This window comes from Podarcis filfolensis, assembly GCF_964270895.1.
Source record: "Podarcis filfolensis genome assembly, chromosome: 8".
Classification (NCBI taxonomy): Eukaryota; Metazoa; Chordata; class Lepidosauria; order Squamata; family Lacertidae; genus Podarcis; species Podarcis filfolensis.
Window position 1 is genome coordinate 62,461,669 of NC_139611.1, and position 24,089 is coordinate 62,485,757.

Below are 24,089 nucleotides of genomic sequence, written 5' to 3' on the forward strand. Positions count from 1 at the left end.
CAGGAAACAGCACCTGTGGCACACGTGCCAAAGCACAGCAGCCCCCTAGAGGACAGGAAGCACATTTACTTGCTGAATCTCCTGGATGTACATAAAAAGGCACCTTTGGCTGTGGTACTTAAGAACCTGCTGCACTATCCATCCCTGAAGTGTCTCTCTATACGATATACAATATCTTTATTGTCATTGTCCCATGCAGAACAATGAAATTGAAAAACTACATAAAACTACATAAGAACTACATAAAACATTCAAAAACCCCTAAAAACTCTGAAACCCCATTTTAAAATACACTATACTATAGAGACCCCTTATGCTGCATTTAGAACCAGAATTGCATTTGCGTAGAAACTGTTTCTCAGGCGGCTAGTCCTGGCCTTTATAACCCTATACCTTCTTCCAGAAGGCAGAAGCTGAAAGAGACCATTTCCGGGGTGCATACTATCCTGCGCTATCTCTGCCGCTTTCTTATGGCACCTGGCAGCATAGATTTGATCTAAGGTGGGAAGAGTGCACCCAATAATTCTCTCTGCAGTCTTTACAACCCTGGATAGCATTGTTTTTTCCCTGGCCGTGCAGCTCCCAAACCACACACACAGACCATAAGTTAATACGCTCTCCACAGTGCAATGGTAAAATGCCATCAACAGGTCCTTTGAGAGATTGTTTTTCCGGAGGATTCTCAGAAAATATAACCTCTGCTGTGCTCTCTTCACCAGGTCTTTGCTGTTTTCTCCCCAGGTTAGGTCGTCTCTCAACTCCATTCCCAGAAATCGAAACACCGAGACCTGTTCTGTTCTCTATCCCAACCCCTGCAGGCTTATTTGCTTGCTGCTGTTGCTATTGTTGTTCATTACATTTATATCTTGCCCTTCCTCCAAAGGATCCCAGGGCAGCAAACACATCGAGACTAAAACTGCAACTCAGACGTCTAAAAAAAGTTTAGAACTCCTAAAAGCAACCAGGATCCCCAAGGATGTGCGGTACACAGTGCTGGATTTATGTATAAGCTAAACAAGCTATAGCTTAGGGCCCCACTCTCTTGGGGGGGCCCTAAAAATTTAAAGGAAAAAACACTGGATGTACATTTCCAAAATATAAGATAAAAAACAAATAAAATAAAACCTACATACAGCAACAGTGTTTTGTGTTGTGTAGGCTCCTGTGATGTAAGTAATGGGCCCCGCCTGCTAGCCTGCTCCCTAAAATATCACTGGTTTGCTCATTTCTATATCAATTACTTTGATAAAATACATATCTTGTTATGTGCAAATGGCTTTAGAGACCTATTAGGTCCATAAATTACCATATAGCATATATTCAACACAAAAAACCAGTGACAATTTGTTGCTGACATAGGTTAGCTAGATATATAAAGGGCCCCATTACCTTCAGAAGCTTAGGGCCTCACCAAACTTAAATCCGGCCCAGGTTTTACAGGGAGCTGGCTTTCGGCACCGGACCAACTCTGCACTACAAAGATGTCTGCAAATGTGCTATGAACCCTGCCTTGTGGGAATCTGTTGCAGATGACTGCAGTGCCTGGAAACAGGCAGTCGAGTCCATAGCTGTCAATTTTTCCCTTTTCTTGCGAGGAATCCTATTCGGAATTAGGGAATTTCCCTTTAAAAAAGGGAAACGTTGACAGCTATGGTCGAGTCGTGTATCCATAGCAGTGGCCCGAGGAGAAATGACCACTGGGGAGGAGCACAGAGAGAAGAAACGCCATCTGCAGCAGCGCAAATAGATGCCTTCATCTGCCCTAGCTGCAACAAAGCATATCTCTCCCGCATTGGTCTCTACAGCCACAGCGGGCGCTGCAACTGTCCAACAGCTTGACCCAAAGGCGCACTCCTCCATTGTCTCCCGAGACAGGTGGATGTCAACAAGTCTCAAAACTAGTAATTCAAGGTGGCCAGAGAGAGATCTTTCTGCCATCAAATGCCTGGGTAAATTTCTTTCACAATCCCACCAACGTCTTCAATACACTGTATCTCAACAACTGCTCTCTTTAGTGCTCTGCCTCCTTGTGGTGGAATGTGTGAATTTCCCCAAACATTCCCTTTGGCCACTAGCCAGAGACATAGCAAAGGATACCATCCACGTAAAGCACTCTTATACCACTTTAGCAGTTATGGGGCCTAGAGGTGGGGGAGAAATTCTATGCAGTTCTCATTTTAAAGGAGGATCCATCCAATATGTAGTTTTCCAAAAGAATATGTGAACCAAAACAGAGCCATCCTTCCAAAGTCACACTTATCCAAATTTTGTGATGCTGTTTTCTACCCAATGTTTACAAAAATGCATATATTAGGGGATAGGGGATATAAAAATGAGTATTTTTTTTTAAATGAAAATGTGTTATTTAACAAAATTTATATGCTGCTTGACTGTAACACATCCTCTAAGCAGCTTTCAATAAATGTTTAAACCCATGTGTGTTAAATTGTGATTTAAATGTATGATGCAGATGCGAAATTCCCCCCACAAATGCACACACAATTTGTTTCAACTTGGATATTAACATAATTATTTATTTACAAAAGTATTTGTGTACTGCTCTACCATTTTTTTAAAAAAAACACAACAAAGCAGTTTGCAGCAATAAAAACTTAAACCACAAAATGAAATAAGGAGTGAGTTAAAAACCTATAGCAATGTGTTACCCGCCCCCTTCTCAAATACTAGTAACTTCCCCAGGGTTATGTGTTCAAGCTGGGAGTGGCAGCCTTGAATCCCTGCCAGGTTTCATCCACCGTTGCTTGAACATCTGGAATGAAGGTGCCACCAGAGTCCCCTTTGCGCAAACAGTAGCAAGTGAAAATGAAATGAGGCCGGTTGGTTTGTCGACTTTGCACATTCCTTTATCAAACCAGACTACAACACCCCAGGCGCTAGGAGGGCAGAGCCCGAATGACGTGGGGATTTGGGTGCCGCCTGCTTCGCTGAACAAGCACAGAGGAATTGGGGGCCGGGCCAAAGCAGTGGACTTTTAACCTTTCCCACTGTCGAATGTGTACAAGTATATTTTAATTGCACTTTGTGGAAAACAGACCAGATCAGGGTAGCCAACGCAGTTGACACCGACCACCACAGGGTTCATGGGACTAGGCAGGAGGTGAATAAAACCTAGAGACTGAAAGGGGGTTGAGAAGGGCCTAAGTGTGGAAAAGAATATTGCGTGGTATGTTGTGAAAAATTTAATTAGGTACTATGATCCTTAGAAATAAGGGACAGGGGCATGTACAGAGTGCACCTCCCTTGCCAGTGAGGAGCTTCTGTGTGGTGTTATTGTTTTCACTTGATTTACATCCTTACTTTTTACATGTTATTATTCCTAGTAATAGGGACTGATGATGAATAAATGTCAATTATATATTGCTCTTTCTTGAGTATTTTATTTACATTCCTAAGAATTCAGGTTGGGATCAATGACGACTTTGTAAGCCAGGGGTGGCCCGTCCTGTTTTTGCCACCTGAGGTGAAATCCTTTATCACATACACAGCCCAACAAGACAATGACAAAAACCCAGCAACAGCATACAAATCAATATGCCTAACCTGATCCAAAACACCCACCCACCCCACTCACACATGAAAACAAAGGCCACCACAGCCAACCACAAATGAGGCCAATCCCAACCTCTCTCACCACCGAAGGAACACAAGTGAACAGCAGAGAACCTGCACAAGCAACACTGACACAAAACCCCACATATATTAAGTAAAATAGAAACATCACCACCTGACCCCACCCCTACTCATCTTCCCCCCCTCCACCTCTTTCTCCCTTTTCTTCCTAATGTCTCAACAAATGAAACCAATTTGTTTAAAAAAAAAAAGTTACATGGGGGGAAAAATACGAGAGAGACATTGCACATACCTTTGTAAATCAAGAAAATCTTTAATAAAAATACATTAAAAAAAGAAAAGAAACACCAGCTGGCTGGACAGGCACTTGGGCAGCTACAGACTCTTGTGGTTTTCTCCTACCTGCCTCCTACTGAGCCAGACCACTGGCTCATCTTGCTCCATATTGTCTACACGGACTGGCAGCGGCTCTCCAAGGATTCAGACAGGGGTCATTCCCAGCCTTACCTGGGTGTCCCACTGGGGACTGAACCGGGGACCTTCTGCGTGCAAAACTACAGACCCAGCTCCATGCCCTCGTATCATTCGGGCTCTGGCCTGGGATGGGTAATTTGGCAGCTCATCTTTCAACCTGTTAAAACAAACAAATACGGATAAGTTCTGGAAAGAGCTGCAGCAGCTGTAGGGAGAGAAAGGTGTCTTGGCAACCTCAGAGGCAGCAGTCAATCATCATTGTACACAGCTAGTTTCTGTTGTTGCAAACCCCACCCAGCTTTTGACCCTGGAGAGAAATGCATGTGTTAAGTTGTGGGTGAACATATCAGACGACACAGTGATTCTTCAAACAGCTCTTGTTTATTCACAGGCCAGAACAGAACTGAACTGAAGGGTTCAGCCAGCCTGCTTATATAGATCTCCACTAGAACAAAAACAGTAACCATTTTCTGTAACTATCCAATCACTGAACGTCACTTTCAATTCCTTATTTGCATATGTGGACCTGAGTGAAAACTATCTACAGTATCCCTCTGCTGGCCCTGGGTGAGAACTTCAGTACATAACAGCATGCTTGTGCTGATTGCAGGGAAGACACACTTTCAAAGCAGGCTGCATACACACCATACATTTAATGCACGTTTGAAGCCTGTTGACGTCCCCCAGAGGATCCTGGGAATGTGGTTTCCCCTCAGAGAGCTGCAGTTCGCAGAACACTACAGTGCTCAGGATATGTGTGTGTCTGCAGCCTCATGATGGGAAAGGGTCAGAGCTCAGTGGAAGAGCATCTGCTTTGCATGCCGAATGAAATATACTCAGAGTCGAGTGTGAATTTCATGCTCTTTACTCAGCTCAGAGTAGCAATGAATGAAACTTTCCCCAAAATGTCTTGCTATATATACATTATTTACACAATGGGCCCCTAATTCCGGGCTGCTCCTGCAGGCCAAGCAGGTTGCTGATTCACTTCATCCAGGAGCCTGATTGGCTGCTCCTGTAGGCCAATCAGGTCGCTGATTCACTTCCACCTGGAGCTAGATTGGGTGGTTTCTGCGGACCAATCAGACTGCTGCATTCTGGATCCTATTGATCTAGGATTCAGCTCAGTACATAACACCGAAGGTCCCAGGTTCAATCCCCGACATCTCCAATTAGAGCTGGGGCAGGGAATTTTGTGTGAAACCCTGGAGATCTGCTGCTAGATGGACTAATGGTCTGAATTGGTATATAAGGCATGCTCCTATTGTTCTCCAATGACGTGGGTACCTTCATCATGTGTTTTGTTGGACAGCTCTCAAGGTCGAACCACTCAGTGACTCATTCAGAATGATAAACTGGGCCTATTTATTATGTGGGTGTGCCAGAGTCACAAATCCCTCTGTTCTAAAAACCAAACAAACCAGCTAAGACCTAAATTCAAGCCATCCAATATTTTTTAAGTCATTATTCAGTTGATTGAACAATGCTTCATTCATTTGTTAGTTTTTAATTTATTAAATAATTTGAATCAGACAGCCTTTAATCAGAATGCAGTTAAGGGCGCTCCCGGGCCGTTGCTATTGTCGGATGAGATTCAGATTCAGCCGCATCTAGTCAAGTCCAGGTTGTGCAATTAAACTGATTTGGAGCTGTTCTGCAAATAAAGCCACTTCCCTCAAAAGCAGACTTTTGTGGGTATAATGAAAGTTATGAGGAAACACACTGGAAAGTGTGGGCTAGCAGTTGCTTTGAGGCGATGCTGTTTCGTTTCCCCACCAGCAAATCAGAGTGAAGGCTTATTAAATAGCCAACATCATCTCATCTCCCTAAAAAGAAATCTAGGTAAATGCTCAATAAACAGGTCAACCAGAAGCACTTTAAGAATAAGCATCAACACATCTTTTTCTTTTACTTCTTTATTTTTTCTTTGTTCTTTTTTCCTTTTTTCTGATATCTTATCTTTCATTTCACTCCTTTATTGTGAATAGCATTTTATGTTGTTTAGTCGTTTAGTTGTGTCCGACTCTTCGTGACCCCATGGACCAGAGCACGCCAGGCACTCCTGTCTTCCACTGCCTCCCGCAGTTTGGTCAAACTCATGCTGGTAGCTTCAAGAACACTGTCCAACCACCTCGTCCTCAGTCGTCCCCTTCTCCTTGTGCCCTCCATCTTTCCCAACATCACCCTGTACATATTATATAGTATATGTTATATTCATTCATTTTCTCTCTCTCTAATGTGGCATTGCAATGGAAAGCAACTGCCACTAGATGGCACTGCTTGCCACCTCAAATGCCATTTGGGAGCAATAAGGAGAGAGAATGAAAACTACTTCAGCCTTGAAACTTCTTTTAGAAACTTGGAATGTATGTAACCTTATTATCTCCCAGGTCAGTCTCATAAGCAGCTTGGGTTTACATGTTACGGTACTCTCCACTGTTAATTCTCCCTGTTTTATTTATTTATGTGGCCATATAGATTCTCTACTTCTGCTTCATTGACTGTGCAAAAGCCTTTGACTGTGTCGACCACAGCAAACTATGGCAAGTTCTTAAAGAAATGGGAGTGCCTGATCACCTCATCTGTCTCCTGAGAAATCTTTTCCCCCCTCTGGATGGCAAGACTGTGGTAGCATTGCAGAACATCGCAGAACCAACTGAAGGAGACTAAAGCCACCACTAACACAGTATTAGAGCATGTTGCTGAATACCCACAAAATAAAACATGTCTGGGGTAGTGGGAGTCCCTCTCTTTATAAGAGCCAGTGTGGTGTAGTGGTTACGAGCGATAGTCTCGTAATCTCGTGAACCAGGTTTGCGTCTCCGCTCCTCCACATGCAGCTGCTGGGTGACCTTGGGCCAGTCACACTTCTTTGAAGTCTCTCAGCCCCACTCACCTCACAGAGTGTTTGTTGTGGGGGAGGAAGGGAAAGGAGAATGTTAGCCGCTTGGAGACTCCTGAAGGGGAGTGAAAGGCGGGATATCAAATCCAAACTCTTCTTCTTCTTCTTATAAGTGCTTTTAATTTCCAAAGTGCTTTAAAATTGTATTGCTCTCATCCTCACAAAATCCCTGCAGTGTAGGTCATTATAATTCCCTTGTATCAATGGAGAAATGAAGCCAAGGCAGGCTGGTGTGAACACAGTCCTCTTCTATGGGTGAGGTATTTTCTTTCTTTTTTCACGATGCAAAAGTGGCCACCCAACTCCTAAAGGTTTTAGCCAAAGGGTGGCCGACATCTCCTTCCAGGTGTTGCTAACTTCCGTGAGAAAAAAAGGTTTCTTAAAAGTTTTCCCCGCCTGCTTCTGGTTTCTGTCTTTAGGGTCTGATGAGGCCCAGCCATTTCTCGTCTCTCCAGAACCCTGAAATTGAGAGGCTGAAAATTCCTCTGCATTCTACAACTCCCATCAACCAACACGGCCAGCGGTCAAGGCAGAAGGGAACTGTAGTTTGGAAACATCTGGAATGCTCTCTGTTAAGTTGTGGGTGAACATATCAGACGACACAGTGATTCTTCAAACAGCTCTTGTTTATTCACAGGTCCAGAACAGAACTGGGCTGAGGGGTTCAGCCAGCCTGCTTATACAGAGCTCAACTACAAAGCAACCGTAACAACTTTCTGTAACTATCCAATCACTGAACGTCACTTTCAATTCCTTATTTGCATATGTGGACCTGAGTGAAAATTATCTACAGTATCCCCCTGCTGGCCCAGGGTGAAAACTTCAGTACATAACACTCTCCCTTGTTGACGTGTGAGAATCAACTCTTGGGTTGTATTCTTATTCAGGCTTGCAGCAGAGTTTCTTTTTACAGAGAATCTTTATTATTTACCCAAAAAAATTACACTTGTCAAATAAAGCAACATAATTCCTTCTCCTCTAGCCATCCGGCTCTGAGACTCAATTGCTGACTCATTTACAACTCTGTTCATTAACACACTGACTGACCTTTATTTACCTACATACCTTTAATAAAGGAACCTGTTACTGGGGAGATTTTTCTGTTGCCTAGCAACCTGTTCAAGACCAATTCTCAAGTTCTTTCTAGAATATTCCAACATCCTAACCTTAGCTTTTCTTTAGGGAAGCTGCTGCAATGCCCATTTTAGATGTCCATTTTAGTACCTTTTTTCCAGCTCTACAATATTCTTAAAAAAATAATAACAGAAAATAGTGTTCTTGGTCCCAAATTTGGTTTCCTTGCCTCAAAACCTGGATTTCAGCAGTGCAGAAAATCAACTCTGTTGTATGTATAAATTTAGCAGAAAAGATTCCTTTAAAACAAAACAAAAACAGAAGTTACCGGTATATCATTTCCCAGAATGCTTTTAGAACCTTACATATGATAGAAGGTGCCTTCCTTTTGCTTACATTTCTAGCAGATATTTGCACTTGTCTTATACATTTTTGCAAGCTTACTAGGAGTCAAATACCACCGGTACATCATTTTCATATAATTTTCTTTCAGCGTACAACACGCTGAGAATTTCACCACCTCCCAAGCCTCCCTTACCTGGATTGTGCAGTGGTGCCTGGCAGCAACAATGGCAGATTCTGGTGAGCTCTTCTCACTGAGCTCTTGCAAGATCTTACAGAGTTCATGAGATCTTGTTCAGGAAGATCTCACAAGATCTTGCTAGCCTAATACTGCTATTAAACCAACTAGATTTAGTAGGATTATGCATAGGGTTTCCATGTTGTGTTGCAGCTAGCACTGTTGGCAGGGTAAGGTCCTGGCACTTACACGACCTCCCACTACTGACATTGCTGGTGCTGGCAGGGTTTAGTAAGGTTGGCACAGTGCAAACACACCGGTGCAGCCAAACTGGTGCTCATGTCAGTGTGTTTGCACCACATCAACCTCACCTCCTTCCTCCTCTACCTTCTTGTAAGCCACAGTGATGTCAGCGTTGGGAGATATGCTAAGTGCCTCCCCCCACCAAATGCTACTGGTTTGTGGGTGGCCTATGATTTTTAAAGATTCCACCTTCTTCCCAAGTAGTGTTTTCAAGCGGCCATTGTAACTGTGCTTTTAACAGCAGCTCGACATGCAGACATAGGGTGATAGTCACTTAAATAATTGCATGAGTGGACCACAATGGGACTTTCCTTCCTCTCTTCCCCCTGTGATCCCCCAAAATCCTTTGTACGGGTTTCCCCAAACCCAGATTCAGGGACAGTGCAGTGTTGGAAGAGAGGAAGGAAAGTCCCATTGCAGAAGTGGAAGTTGCTCTGCTCATGAACTTATTCTGCCAAATACTGCCTATAATCCTGATCTCAAAGGTTGTCCAGAACAGGCCAGGAAGTCGTGTTGACTTTTTCCAGATCAATTGGCAGCAAGATTCTGCTGCCAAAATAGCTCCTCCTTCACAGGCAGGCCATTGGCCTGGGCAGGCCAGGTCTTCCTGTTATATACCTGCTGGGATAGACAAGGCATATGACCCTCACCTGAATCTCATTTAACTCTTGGGGGCAGGAATTAGCATCAGGCCTCATGTGCATGGAAGTTGCAAATCAATTAACAAACTAGGGTTACTGTTAATAGCACCAGTTTTCCTATAACTTGATATTGCTGGATAGTTCTGATGAACTGCAAAAGCATTTTTAGTTTGCTTTCTGTTGCCATCCTGGAACTTTGCTTTATTAGTGCCACTTTGTTTTGTATGATTCCTTGCAAATGAAGGAAAACAACTTTTCTCCTTGTATATGTTGATAATATGTTTTTGGTTACTGAGAACAAACAAGAGTGTACAGAAACAAGATTGGGTGCAGGCCTGGCCAGGACATAGGCGTGACGCACCTGTGACAAAGGTGACCTGTGTGCTTGCTTGATTAACAGCTGTTGGGAACTTCAAGGTCCCTGCTCTCCCTTCTTATGGTCTTTATATTGGACCTGGAGACTCCAATAGAGAGCATTCCATGTCAAGAAGGAGAGCAAGTGGGCACCCCATCAAATGACAGGGCAGGAGCTACACAGAGCAGGGCCTTTTCACTGGTGTTGCCCATTGTATGGCTCACTCTTTCCAGACCTGCTCTCTTTTGGCCTGTATTTTGGAGCTTTATAATCTAGGAAGACTTTGGAATAACAGGTTGACAAGTCTTATCAGTCGCTGACGTATGAGCAGATTTTATTTGCTGTTATTCTGGGTTCCTAGTGCACCAGGGTTTACACCAGCGTAATAGAGTTGGCCAGGACGAAAGAAGGGATACAATTTATGAGCTTTCTCCATTATCTGCACAGCAGGGGGTGTTCAGTCAACAGTGCAAAGGCTGAGCTGAAGCGTTTCCTGCTGGTTACCTGCTTTCAGCAATAGGGGTCGCTGTTTGGTAGTACCCAATTGGTTAGCTGTCAGATTCTAGAACTCCCTATTGGTGGCTCTTAGGTAATTCAAAAAATACAGCGTCCATTAATAAAACACAGTGTTCATTCATAAAGCAGTAACATAAATCTCCATTGCTACATATTGGGTGTGTATTTCAGCAGTTGAACGTACAGCTTTATGGCCATGCTGTAGTGTAGTGCTTATGCGACTGTGAATAAAAGGTGGCTGGGCTCATCATCCTGGAGTTGGGGGGGGGGGAGGTGACAAAACTGATTTCCAATAAGTGCCCCCCCCCCATTTCCATTACAAGTCCTTGATTCTGTACTCTGAATAGTGACACCAGGGACCTAGAAGGTGCAGGGCTTGTCAGTCCAACCCCTAAACAGACTTATCAGGGCTGAGCTGACCTTAAGGCAATTGGAACAATTGGGCCAAACTGGGTCCTGCAGGCCGCTCCTAAGGGGGCCCACACACCAGGGGAATCTAGATGGATTTTATTTATATCTATGAGATTTTGCGGACTTGGGCTGTGAACTGGGGCTCTGGTAGGGACTTTGTCTTCTTTCCATCTCTGGGCTAGTAGCATCCACATTGCTGTTGTCACATACATGAAAAGTCTTTTCTGTTCCTTTGGAATGTCGATACCTACAATTCCTAATAAAAGGCTTATGGGTTTGTTTGTTTTTACAAAAGTTATTTTAAACATTTTTTTCAGTTCATTATACCGTATGTCTCTACACCACCAGCACCACCCATTTGTGTTCACAGTAATGCAGCGAGTGACAGACAGGACACATTGAAAGAGAAACTCTGGCAAAAAAACAACAGCAATAGAAAACCCCCATACAAACCCATTTTCAGATTTAATGGAGGCATTTTTGGTTATGAAAAATGTGTGGGATTATAGCCTGGTCTTGAAGGACCAAGGCTGACATTCCTTCCAGAGCTGCCTGTCAAAGATGCTTTAAATGCTAATTACCTGGAAACAAAAGCCAGGTCAAGCAGCCTAAAGTGGGAAGAGTCCACAGGCCATGCCAAATGATTAAAAAATCAAATCTCTTAGTGCTACACCCACAGTAGCCGGGAAGCAATGAGCTGGTGGTGTGAGACACAGGGAAATGTTCTTATGAAAGGATGCATTTGAATGTGTTGCTTGATCATCATTTTTTAAAAAAGAGAAGTGTATTTTTTATCAATTTTCATTCACAAAACAATTTCAAGCAATAAGAAAAAACAACATAACAAAATTTAAATGCACCCCTTAGAACGTTTTAATCTGAAGACTGATTGACATTAATGCAAATTACTTGGGGGGCAATTCTAATGCTTTTAATTGTTTTCCATTTTGATTGTTTTGGTGTTGTTGTTTTTTATCCTTTTGTTTATTTCAGGTGTTTATATAAACTGGGTGGGCTGGAGCAGGAAGGGAGGGCCCAGCTGGTGGTTTTCCTGTTTTTATATATTTTAAAAGAGCAGAGCATCACTATCAACTAGATCCCTTCCTTCTTGCTTAATTAAGCACTTCATTTGGTTTCGAAGCTTGTAGTGCTGTTTAAATACTTTGGGTTTGAGCCAGTGAAAGATACCAGCTCCTAACAAGCTCTTAGGGATAGTTGCTCAAATTCAGTTTACCTCAACCTGATTTAAGGATACTGTATGGTGCAAGAGTTTGTGATGAAACAGATTAAACATTTTAAGTGCAGTGCGATGTTCCTGCCGCTGCCCTCCAAGGTCACTTGAAAATGACCTTGAGCATTCCACCTGATTTGTTTGCAGAGAGGTTAGATTACATCGTCTTGAGCCAACGTTATCCCACACTTTCCAATGCATTTTCCTTCTCACAAAAAAAAGTTTGGTTTTTTTGCGGCGGGGGGGGGGATGTGGGTTTGTTGCGCAAAAGCTCCAAATAAACATTAATTATGTAACCTGAATTTGCAGATAGGTGACTGAATCCCATATGAAAATAGCAGGGTGGAAGCATCCATATATATATACACACACATGAAGGGCGCCCGGTGCCAGCATGGGGTGGTGATCCCCTCAATATTGGGGGGCGCTGCCCCCTGCCAAAAAATATTCGGGGAGCTGAAGCCCCCTCTGCCCTATATACCTGGCTCCATTGGCTCCAAATATCAATTTGCAACAGTTTTAAAATATAAGTACATTTTATTTGTTGGAACACTGAAGGATGATTCCAAGTACACACACACATCACTGCATTGCCCCTTCTGCATTACAAAGCAGTAAAGTAAGGTAAAGGGACCCCTGACCATTAGGTCCAGTCGTGACCGACTCTGGGGTTGAGGCACTCATCTTGCTTTATTGGCCAAGGGAGCCGGCATACAGCTTCCGGGTCATGTGGCCAGCATGACTAAGCCACTTCTGGCGAACCAGAGCAGCGCATGGAAACGCCGTTTACCTTCCTGCCGGATTGGTACCTATTTATCTACTTGCACTTTGATGTGCTTTCGAACTGCTAGGCTGGCAGGAGCAGGGACTGAGGAATGGGAGCTCACCCCGTCGCGGGATTTGAACCCCCAACCTTCTGATCAGTACCATACTACTTTTCTCAGTCATGACTCCTTCGCCCAAATCATTATGGAAACCTAGTTTGCAAATGGTGCTGAGAGACCCTTATTCCCCTCAAGGAGCTACAATTCCCAGAATGGTTTAACAGTTGACTGCTCTTCCCAGAGAATTCTGGGAATTGCAGATCTGAGAGGGGAACAGGTGCCCCTTTAACAGCTCTCAGCACCTTTAACACACAACACTTCCCAGGCTGTTTTGGGGAGAGGGAAGCCATGACAGTCCAGAGTCTTAGGATACTGTTTTAAATGTTTAATGCAGATGGAGCTTAAAAGAGAGACAGCCTACTTGATGTCCAGCAAGCGAAGGAATACTGAGAATCAGCTCTTCTTATGCGAAGCAATTCACGAAGCCAGTGTTCCCCCACCCCAGAATGCATGTCTCTCAAACAAATGGCAAAGGTGCGTTCACATCATGTGTGAGGAATGCGCTGTGGCTGCTCTAAGCAAACAGTGCATCTTCACCTACCTTCTTATATAGGGTGCTTTCAACACTAGATGCCGAATGAATGTAGAATTACCACCCTTTGTTTACTCACTTTTTATGGAGCATCTATGTTGGGTTGAAATAACGACAGACAGGTAGCGAGTGTCATCTGGGAGGCATCTCCTGAGCAAGTCTCAAGGAGCCTCTTTTATTGAATATTACAGCATTGCCACATATGTGCTTATTGCTGATTGGTTAACACAAGTACAAAGCAAAGGTTGCATTAATCACCAATAGATTAAAGACTGGGAAAGGGAGCACAGAACTGGACAGGCGTGAAAACCTCCTTATTAAACTTTTACTAGTGATTGATATAGCATTCATCCATAGATGTGGTCAACTATGCATTAAGAACAAGTCAGGTACGAACTCAATGTGAACTGAACATTCTAGGAATGTTTCAGCTTAGAACGGTTTGCGCAGCATCATATGCAGAAGCGAAGCTTTCCTTCATCTCCTCCTTTCTTTTTTATTTAAAAGTGAGTGGGACAAAAATACTTCGGGATACGTGGTTTGCCAGCGCATGCCCGAAATAATTCAGCCCACGTCTCCCCTTATGTTTACTGTTGGTGCTGCCATTTTGCAAAGTAGGCAGCAATAATTTTATTGGGTGGCTGAGGAGGAGAAAAACACTGAAACCAAAGGCATATGAGACCAGGGATGCACTGGATGAAACAACATAGCAAAATTAATATACATATTATGATAATAACATATTGAAAAAGATTGCGAAGCCAATTCATATTTGGCAACCAGCCAGTGAGCCACTGGGTAAACGAATCCCAGAGGCCAGAAAGTCCAACGTCCTGTTTGATGTGATGTGTGAGATTTTGCAAATGAGAAATTTGCGTTTGAATAGCTTTAGAATTGTCAATAATATTGAAACAGCACATACCATCCATTTGTTCACAACCATAATGATGAAGCATCAGCAAATAATCTATTGCAGCGCGATTCTGTAAGAGTCCGTGACGCAATTCACTCTGTTCTTTATTCAAAAGGTGAAGAGCTTGTGAGGTAAAGTTCAGAGCTTTTGCTGCGGAGCAAGCTAAAGAGTTAATATTCCTGCTATTCCGTACAGCCAATCCAGGGACTCCTAAGAGAGAGACAGCTAGAGAAATATATTCAGATCTGCTAGGGAGAGAAACAGAATCATCACAATCATTAGTCAATTCCACAGAGCGTCGATATCGAGAGCGGGATAAATGATGCTTCTTGGGTAAAATGATAGACAAACGGCTTAAGCAGCAAGGTGTGCCATGGCTAATGTTCGCTGGAATATAATTGAATGTGTAGCCTGGACACGACCAGAACCAGCCTTCAGGCAGCTCTGTATATTTATATACATAGGAAATATTTACATAATCAAAGCAGTTAAAATTATCCTTGCCCATTTTCACACAGTTGGTTTTTGTGCAATTGATCATACGGGCGCAAGTGATATTAAAAGAGGCCACGTATGGGGTCAACAAATCAATGGCCAGAGATGGGCGTCGGCGAACTTGGTTACCCCAGTTATGGTAACCGGAATAACCAAGGGTGCGGAGAGAATCATTTTGGGGTAGGGATGAATAAAACCAGGTATCATTTTGCAAATCGAGAGGGTCATGGCAAACAGGGATGAGGCAGGAGCCAAGGATTTCACCTATTGATACCTGCTGAGTTAGGCAAAAGGATGAAACATTGAGGGTTTTTGCAAAAGATTCCCACACATTAATTGGTGTGGAATCACCGCTATTAGGAGCGGAAGCAGAGAGGGGCAAAAACAAAACACTGAAAATGAACACTATCATGGAATTTATATTAAGGCAGGAAATGAGACACAGAAGCAAATCTCCATTTCCCACTTTTCTTTTCTTTTTTTGATGAAGATGGGGGTATTATCCGCCAGGGGCTCTGCATTGTTTAGCAAAATGACCTGGGTGCTTGCAGTTGAAGCAGTTGCCTGTTGGCTTATTGCCAGCTTGGATGGCACCGGCAAGCAAAGACATTGCATGGCTCTGGCTTCCTACATCGGCACAGGTTTGAATCATATTGGCAAGGTCATATTTGGGGCGATGTACAACTGACTGCAATGCCTTCCTGCAGTCGGTGTTAGCATTTTCAAAAGCCAATTTTTTCATCAATTCATTTTGAGCTGTAGGGTCATCTATCTGCCTGGCGATTGATTCTTTCAATCTATCTATAAATTGATGGTAAGGCTCCGAATGCTGTTGCTTAATATTAACAAAGGAGCTCAGTGGTTGCCCTGAGACAGGGACTTTCCGAAAGGCGTGTTGCACGCAGGTCGCGGTGCGACTAAAATGCAAAGGTGTTAATTGCGCCTGTGCTGGTATAGTATCATACAGACCAGCACCAAAGAGTTGAGCGGCTGAATGCTCTGGATCAGCCAGAGCTGCTGCGCTATGCTTAAATTCGCTTTCAAAAACTACATATTGAGCAGGAGATAAAAGCATGCGCATCAAATCCTTCCAATCTTGGGGTAGCATTGTGTAACCGCTTGCTATCCCCTCCAGCATCCCCAGCACATAAGAAGATTTGAGGCCAGAATCAGTAATGGCTTTCCTTAATTCTCTCAGAATAGAATAAGGAAGCGCCTCGTACATTATCTGTTGTTGCGCAGTGCCTGGGATGGTATAGGAGATAGGGAAAGCAGATGGCATTTCCCCAGCCCATTCAGACTCTTACTCTAAGGACAGGAGCCCTTTCTGCCTAGCTAAAGAAAGCGCGGCGCGCACAGCTCCTGCAGGAGAGCACGCAGGGGCTGGGGCAGGCGAAGGAGGGATGGGGGGGTGGATGTGGGCTGAGGCGTAGGGAGGGGCTGGCAAGGTTGCGATGGAGGTAAAATCTTGGGGTAAGGTGGGGGATTGTCTGCAACTGACAAAAGAGCAGGTGCCGTCGGGGGCTGAGATACCTGAGGTCCTAATCTAGCGACGGCATCTGCACATTTCTGCCAAGTGAGCAGACAATGAATAGGAGCCCTCGGTTCTGCAAAGAGGGTTTTTCCGATCTTTTGCCAAGCCTCTGACCCTAAAGACCCCGATTCTGGATACCAGGAACATTGGCAAGCAATCTCACATAACAATTGTTCAATTTCTTTCAAAGAAATATGAACACCCGCCACCCGCTGTCTAACGAGATGGAGCAACTCCTTGGCATGCTCCTGCTGGAACCTAGTCACTTCCCCCCCCCATACTCACGAAGTAGCGCACTGAGACTTTTCCAGTCGAGTGAAGTACAGGGGCTTGGCTGCGTAAGGGATCTGGCACGTCGGGGTCACCAGATGTTGGGTTGAAATAACGACAGACAGGTAGCGAGTGTCATCTGGGAGGCATCTCCTGAGCAAGTCTCAAGGAGCCTCTTTTATTGAATATTACAGCATTGCCACATATGTGCTTATTGCTGATTGGTTAACACAAGTACAAAGCAAAGGTTGCATTAATCACCAATAGATTAAAGACTGGGAAAGGGAGCACAGAACTGGACAGGCGTGAAAACCTCCTTATTAAACTTTTACTAGTGATTGATATAGCATTCATCCATAGATGTGGTCAACTATGCATTAAGAACAAGTCAGGTACGAACTCAATGTGAACTGAACATTCTAGGAATGTTTCAGCTTAGAACGGTTTGCGCAGCATCATATGCAGAAGCGAAGCTTTCCTTCACATCTACATGGCACTGGCATCAAATTGCTGTTCTCCTGTGCTTTCCCTCTGCTCCTTATAACTTTCTCCAAGCCTTGTGACAATTTGAAGAGCACCACTCCTGCCAGCGTAGATTTCTTTCTCGGAAGCGATTCTCTTCCTTTTGAAAAGGAGACAAGTTTTTGACGTGTGTGCACCAGTGTGTCAGGCAGGTGAGCCTATTGTCGTATTTTATTTGCTTTATTTGTTTGTTTGACAAGGGTTTACATCTCATCATCAGCACAGATACCAAGGCAGGGCAGAGCATAAAACAGAATAAACAAGCAACATATCTAGACAAACAACAATAAAAGGGTAGAAGAAACTAAAAAGAAGAAGAAAAGCAGAGACAGCTAAAAACAACATATCAGGGGAAAACAATCACCCGGTTAAGAACACTTAAAATTCCTACGCAAACAGGTAAGTTTTAACTTGACGCTGAAACCATCACACACAGCTATGTCATAGGAACATAGGAAACGGCTTGTGGTGTGAAACAGGCCCTCCTTCTAGCTAACTCAAGATTGTCTACATGGAGAATAGGGAACCTTTTTGGCCTGATGGGCCAGATCTTTATCTCCCTCACCTCTGTGGGCTATATTTGGTAGGTGGACAAGACCACCCACCTGTCCATCATCTGATATCATAAAAATGCCAGGTAATTGACACCTGTCAATGTTTGGACCATGGGGGTGGAAGAAGATAATTTTCTGCAACATTCCCCAAAGGCTTGGCAAGCAGCTGGTTGTTGGGTTTCGCGGAAGTGCTGTGCGTAGGCTTTGCAAAACAGGTTGCTCAGTGCTTCAGTGATATCGGGATAAGGCAAGTGGATGTTCCTTCCTCAAAATGGCCTCATGGGCCAAATGGGGAGGACTTGTGGGCTAATTTTGGCCTCTGGACTCGAAGGTCTCCACCCCTGGTCTACACAGATGGGAAGTGGCTCTCTGCTGTTTTCAAGAAGGGGTCTCTCCCAGCCCTGTCAGGAGATGCCAGGGAAGGATCCTGGGACCGACACTGAGCTACACCCCAATAGCGTGGGCAGAACATAGACAGCCTCCACATGTTGTTGGACTACAACTCCCATCATCCCATACCATTGGCCAGGCTCACTGGGACTGATAGGAGTTGTAGTCCAAACCATCTTCCTGAACAAACCCTTCCTGCTCAGTCAGCAGAAGATGACTACCTGCACTGGCAAAGAAAAAGAAAAAGGCAATGAAATATGTTCACAATGAAACAGGAAATCCACTGCAGTGCATAGCTGGACCTATTGGTCTATAAAGCTCTCAACAGCCTGTGACCACTTTACTTGGCCTCCTTACCCCACAAGTGCTCATTTTGTCACTTCGATCTGAGGACCTGGCACTGCTACAAGTGCCACATAACATTTGCTCTGCAGTGGTGGCAAATCCTTTTTATTGTGGCAGCAACTATTACCTGGAACCACCCCACCCCCCCATCTAATAATATGAGGGAGGCGACTTTGATGTGTTATTTTTGATGTGTTTAAAATATATTTTTATTTATTTAGGCAGCAAGCCTTCCCAGCATGTTATTTTAAAATGTGTGTGTGTGTGTGTGTGTGTGTGTGTTGATTTTATCTATCTTTGGATAAAGTTATTATGTCTACTTGATTTTAAAAGTCTGTTGATTTTATCAGTATTGCCTTATGAATATTTTATGTAAAACGCTTACAGGTTGTCAGGTGGTTGTTGGGTTTCGAGTAAGTGGGTATAACTTCAGCTTGTTGAATGAATGAATGAATAAATAAATAAAACTACAACCAGCATTGTGTTTGTTTGTTTTTTGTGGGGGAGAAGCCTAGTAGGCTGTATCCAACTATGTTTTCCCCATTGAAATGAAAGGACCTAACTTAGTCATGGTCATTCATCTCAATGGGACCGCTCTGAGCAGGGCTAGCATTGCTTTGCTGGCTCTCAGTTTGTTCTCTGGGTTTTAATTCTCTCCGTTTTGTACAAGGCCTTGACTCCCTCAGGGTCCTGGCTCCTAGCCTCAGCTCAGCAACACTGCTCCTTGAAAGCAAGCAACAGGAATATGGGGTGAGGGTATGGTGGCCTGCCACATAATGGCATCAAACAGGGACAGGGCAGACATTTTGGTTGGTTCATATCGTTGAGGTGAACCAAAACGCAGCTATCCTTCAAAATGTACACTTCTCTGCATTTTGCGATAATAGTTTTCACTAGGAAGAAAAAGGTGTACAAAAAGTATGTATAAAAATGCATTAGAAAAATTGCTTGCAAACACACACACAGCAAAATTGCAGTGAATATGCTTAGACTAGGAGAAATTCACAATAATATGCTGAAACGTTTTGTGAGAAATTTTATTATTTTTAATTGCAAACAGATGTGGAAATGTGGTGAAGGGAACAAGAAACTGAGCGAAGTGGACTCACCAATCCATAGCATCAATCCACAAGTTCAGTATACGTATTTTGTGAGTACCTCTAACACCTACCTATGATAGACGGCCCTGGGATGATTTGGCTTCCAGGGGTGCAGTTTGCGACATTTCCTCATGGCAACCCTAAAGCGTGTTCCTCCTGCTCATAAAACTGAACACCTTTTGCAACCATAATTCCTCTTGTTCTACTGACGCTGGAATGACACCATGCTTTAGGGCATTATGGAGATTCTGGCGGCAGTTGTTGGGTAGAGCTGCTGTTGACAAGCACATTTCAGAGAAAAACGTGCTGCAGAAAAAACCCCTATGTCCTTCTACAAAATGTTAAGTAAATGATTAACTTTGGTTATTCAAACCTGAAAAGCTTTTAAAAGCACCTTTAGTCTTTTAACATGTGTACAGTACAGTATGTATCTTGTATGCTTAGAGGCAAGTTGGCAGTGGTGCTGTCGGAGCAGGACCCTGGGGCAGAGGTCCACGATGAAAATAGGGATGTGCTATTCCATCATCATCATCATGTTATCATTTATCCCCGCCCATCTGACTGGGTTGCCTCAGCCACTCTGGGCAGCTTCCAACAAATATAAAAAACATAACACAATATTAAACATCTGAAAACATCCCTATACAGAACTGCATTCAGATGTATTCCAAAGGTTGTATAATAATAATAATAATAATAATAATAATAATAATAATAATAATTTATTATTTATACACCACCCATCTGGCTGGGCTTCCCCAGCCACTCTGGGCGGCTTCCAAAAAAATATTAAAATACTGTAATACATCAAACATTAAAAGCTTCCCTAAACAGGGCTGCCTTCAGATGTCTTCTAAAAGTCTGGTAGTTGTTGTTCTCTTTGACATCTGGTGGGAGGGCGTTCCACAGGGAGGGCGCCACTACCGAGAAGGCCCTCTGCCTGGTTCCCTGTAACTTAGCTTCTCGCAGTGAGGGAACCGCCAGAAGACCCTCGGCACTGGACCTCAGTGTCCGGGCTGAACTATGGGGGTGGAGACACTCCTTCAGATATACTGGACCGAGGCCATTTAGGGCTTTAAAGGTCAGCACCAACACTTTGAATTGTGCTCGGAAACGTACTGGGAGCCAATGTAGTTACAATGTATAGTTACTTATCTCCTTGGCTCAGAGGGTTGCATAACCCCATACCCTCCAACATTTCTCCAATGAAAATAGGGACGTCCTAAGGAAAAGTGGGACATTCTGGCTTCTCTAAATCCAGGACTGTCCCTGAAAATAGGGGCACTTGGAGGGTCTGCATGGAATCTGCTCATTATTTTATTTTTAAAACAATTATACACTAATTTTACTTTCACCGCAACTATCTAGGTCTGCCTTTCTCTCTCACCATTCATTCCCTTGCTGGACCAGACCAAAGGGACATTAAAGCCCAGCTGCATCATCCTTTAGAATAATGGGATGTTGCCTTATAGTGAGTCAGACCATTAGTCCATCTAGCTCAGCAGGGCCATGCTGTCTGCGGCTGATGGGAGTTGTAGTCCCAAACATCTGGAAGGCACCAGGAATGGCCAGCTTTTCATAATGCGAAGAGAGGGGGAAAGAGTGGAATTTCTTCTTAAAAGCTGCCTCTGGTCTGGTCTGCTTTGTATTGGTCTCTGGCAAAGGGACCCTGTAGCAACAGAAAATTATAGACAGTACTAGTATGAAGCATGTATTTTTTATTTCCCCTAGCAGCAAATTTTAGAAATGCAGAAAGTAGGCAAGGCCTCTCTGAATCAGCCCATGAGTATGCGCTCTCCTCCTCCAACTGCTCATCACCACTTCGTCATCCGCTCCAGAGACAGTTTCGCAGGGCAAAGGCTTGTGTCACGAATATGTTCCGACTGGCCCTGTTCACCAGGGACAGTCCCTCTTTTCTGACACTTTCCTGACAAATGGTGCTATAAGGTCACATTCATGGCATACATTTAGAGCACATGGCTTCCGCCCAAAGAATCTTGGGAACTATCACTTTCCCCTCAGCGAGCTACAATTCCCAGCACCCACAACAAACTACAGCTCCCAGGATTCGTTAGGAAAAGCTATGTGCTTTCAATGTACTAAAACAGGGGTCAGCAAACTTTTTCAGCAGGGGGCCAGTCCACTGTCCCTCAGACCTTGTGGGGGGCCGGATTATTTTTGGGGGGGGGGTGAATGAATTTCTATGCCCCACAAATATAACAGAGATGCATTTTAAATAAAAGAACACATTCTACTCATGTAAAAACACGCTGATTCCCGGACCGTCTGTGGGCTGGATTTAGAAGGCAATTGGGCTGGATCCGGCCCCCGAGCCTTAGTTTGCCTATCCATGTACTAAAAGGTAGGGGTGCCATATTTCAAGCAGGAAAAAATGAAGTTTTTGAGCTATTTTTTAGAAAAACTGCCCAAAACAACATCGGCTACATGGGCTGCCATACCGGATTTCCCTGGACATTTGAGCGATTTCCACCCAGACACAACTTCCAACTGCAGTATTCCAGACATATGGCAATCCTATAGGCCACCTGTCTGGACTAGAGGTGCGTTGGTACATCCAGCCTTTCTGAAGAAAGTAATGCTCCTGGAAGTGTCTACTTAAAAAAATAAAGAAAATGAAAAGTAGAGCAAATCTTTCAGTTGTGCCTATTAAGATCTCTGCATTTCCTCTAGAATCTCAAAAGAAGGAAGATGGGGGCTAGCAAACACTCAGTGCTCTGTGGTAGTCTTATAGATGTCTATTTGGAGGAGTGTCTTGTGACCCGATGCCTCTGCGAAAGAGATACTGGCTGTGCCTAGCTGAACTTCTGTGTCCTCTTCATCTCAGAAACTGCAGGCACTGGCCGTATCTGCACCTTACACTTAAAGTGCTATTATATCTCTATAACAATCATAGCTTCCCCCCAAGAATCCTGGGATCTGTAGTGTGATAACAAAGGAGTGGTTTAATAAAGGAATTCTCTAAACTGTGCTCCGTGAACTTCATTCATGTGGTCACTGGCATGTCTGTAAAAACACAGTTAAAAATCATATTGTGTCTAGCACAATGCATTAGAATTGCTACAACAAACTGGGGGGGGGGGGAGGGGATAATTCAGTCACCTGTCAAGACCATCAGTGATTTGCAGGTGGTCTATAAAGAGGTGGGAAATGGGAACCGCTGGTTTAACGTCAATCCCTCTTCCCAAAGAATGGTGGAAATTTTGGTTCTAACAATTCTCAGAACCTGTAACAAACTACAGTTCCCAGGATGCTTTGGGGGAAGCCATGGCCGTTAAAGTAGGATCAGAGTGCTTTGAATGTAAGGTGCACGTGTCACCTTTGCAAATTTCAAAATAAACAGATAGAGGTGAATTTGTTTATTGACCTAAAAGCTCACAGCTTCAACCTGCAGCCCTTGGAAGGCTGCATAGAGGGGAAAGCAGCCCTCAGCCTGAAAAATATTCTGCACCCCTTGTCTGGATAATTGACCTATATCATGTATAATGGAGAGAACCTCTTGCCGATACCATGGACATGGGAAAATCGGGAGAGGTAAAACTTCCTGCAATAGACAAGTTCACTGGGTGGTCACTCCCTTAGGCCTAAGGGCCTAAGCTATATGGATGCGTTGGAGAAACCCCTCCTTCCACCACATCTGCAGGTCTTTGAAGTCAAACCTCAAGCCTTGTTTATTGCCAAGGAAAGAGAAGCAGATAAGTCTTCCCCCAGCTCAGCCCTCCCTGTTTACAGTAAAGCACGACTGTTCAGGCTTGATGAGTGTTTGCAAAACACATCTTGAATTGGGCTTGTTCACACTTGCGGTTTATTGACGCTTAATCCCACTAATTTGCACACTTTAATGAGGTGTGAATTAACCCTTGCTACTACTCCCTCCCTTGAATTCCTCAGAGATCTTGACATCAGTGTTTCACTTCCACGCCTTCTCTGCATCATCAGCTTAGAAAGGAGAGGCGGGTAGGGATGTAAAAACTGGGAACGGTCTCGCCTACATGCTAGAGCACCATGGGGTGCCCTCCATAGGTTTGCTAAACTGCAACTTCCATCAGCCCCTGCCAGCATGGCCAATGGCCGAGGTTGAGGGGAACTGTAGTCCGACAACATCTGCAGGTCACCGCATTGGCTACCCCTGTGCTAGACAGCCATTAAAGGGACACGGGTGGTGCTGTGGTCTAAACCACTGGGCTTGCCGATCAGAAGATCGGCAGTTCAAATCCCTCTGACAGGGTGAGCTCCTGTTTCTCTGTCCCAGCTCCTGCCAACCTAGCAGTTCAAAAGCACACCAGTGCAAGTAGATAAATAGGTACTGCTGCGGCGGGAAGGTAAACGTCGTTTCCGTGCGCTCTGGTTTCCGTCACGGTGTTCCGTTGCGCCTGAAACAGTTTAGTCATGCTGGCCACGTGACCTGGAAAGCTGTCTGTGGAGAAATGGCTCCCTTGGCCTGAAAAGCAAGATGAGTGCCGCAACCCCATAATAGACTTTGGCTGAACTTAACCGTCCAGGGGTCTATTTGC

General features: G+C 44.1%; 1 protein-coding gene across 1 annotated transcript in view; it reads right to left on the minus strand.

Moving 5' to 3' along the window:
* Positions 1-24,089, minus strand: part of MYOM3 (myomesin 3) — a 146,046-nt gene that overhangs the window by 99,013 nt on the left and 22,944 nt on the right. The gene's annotated exons all lie outside the window — the stretch shown is intronic.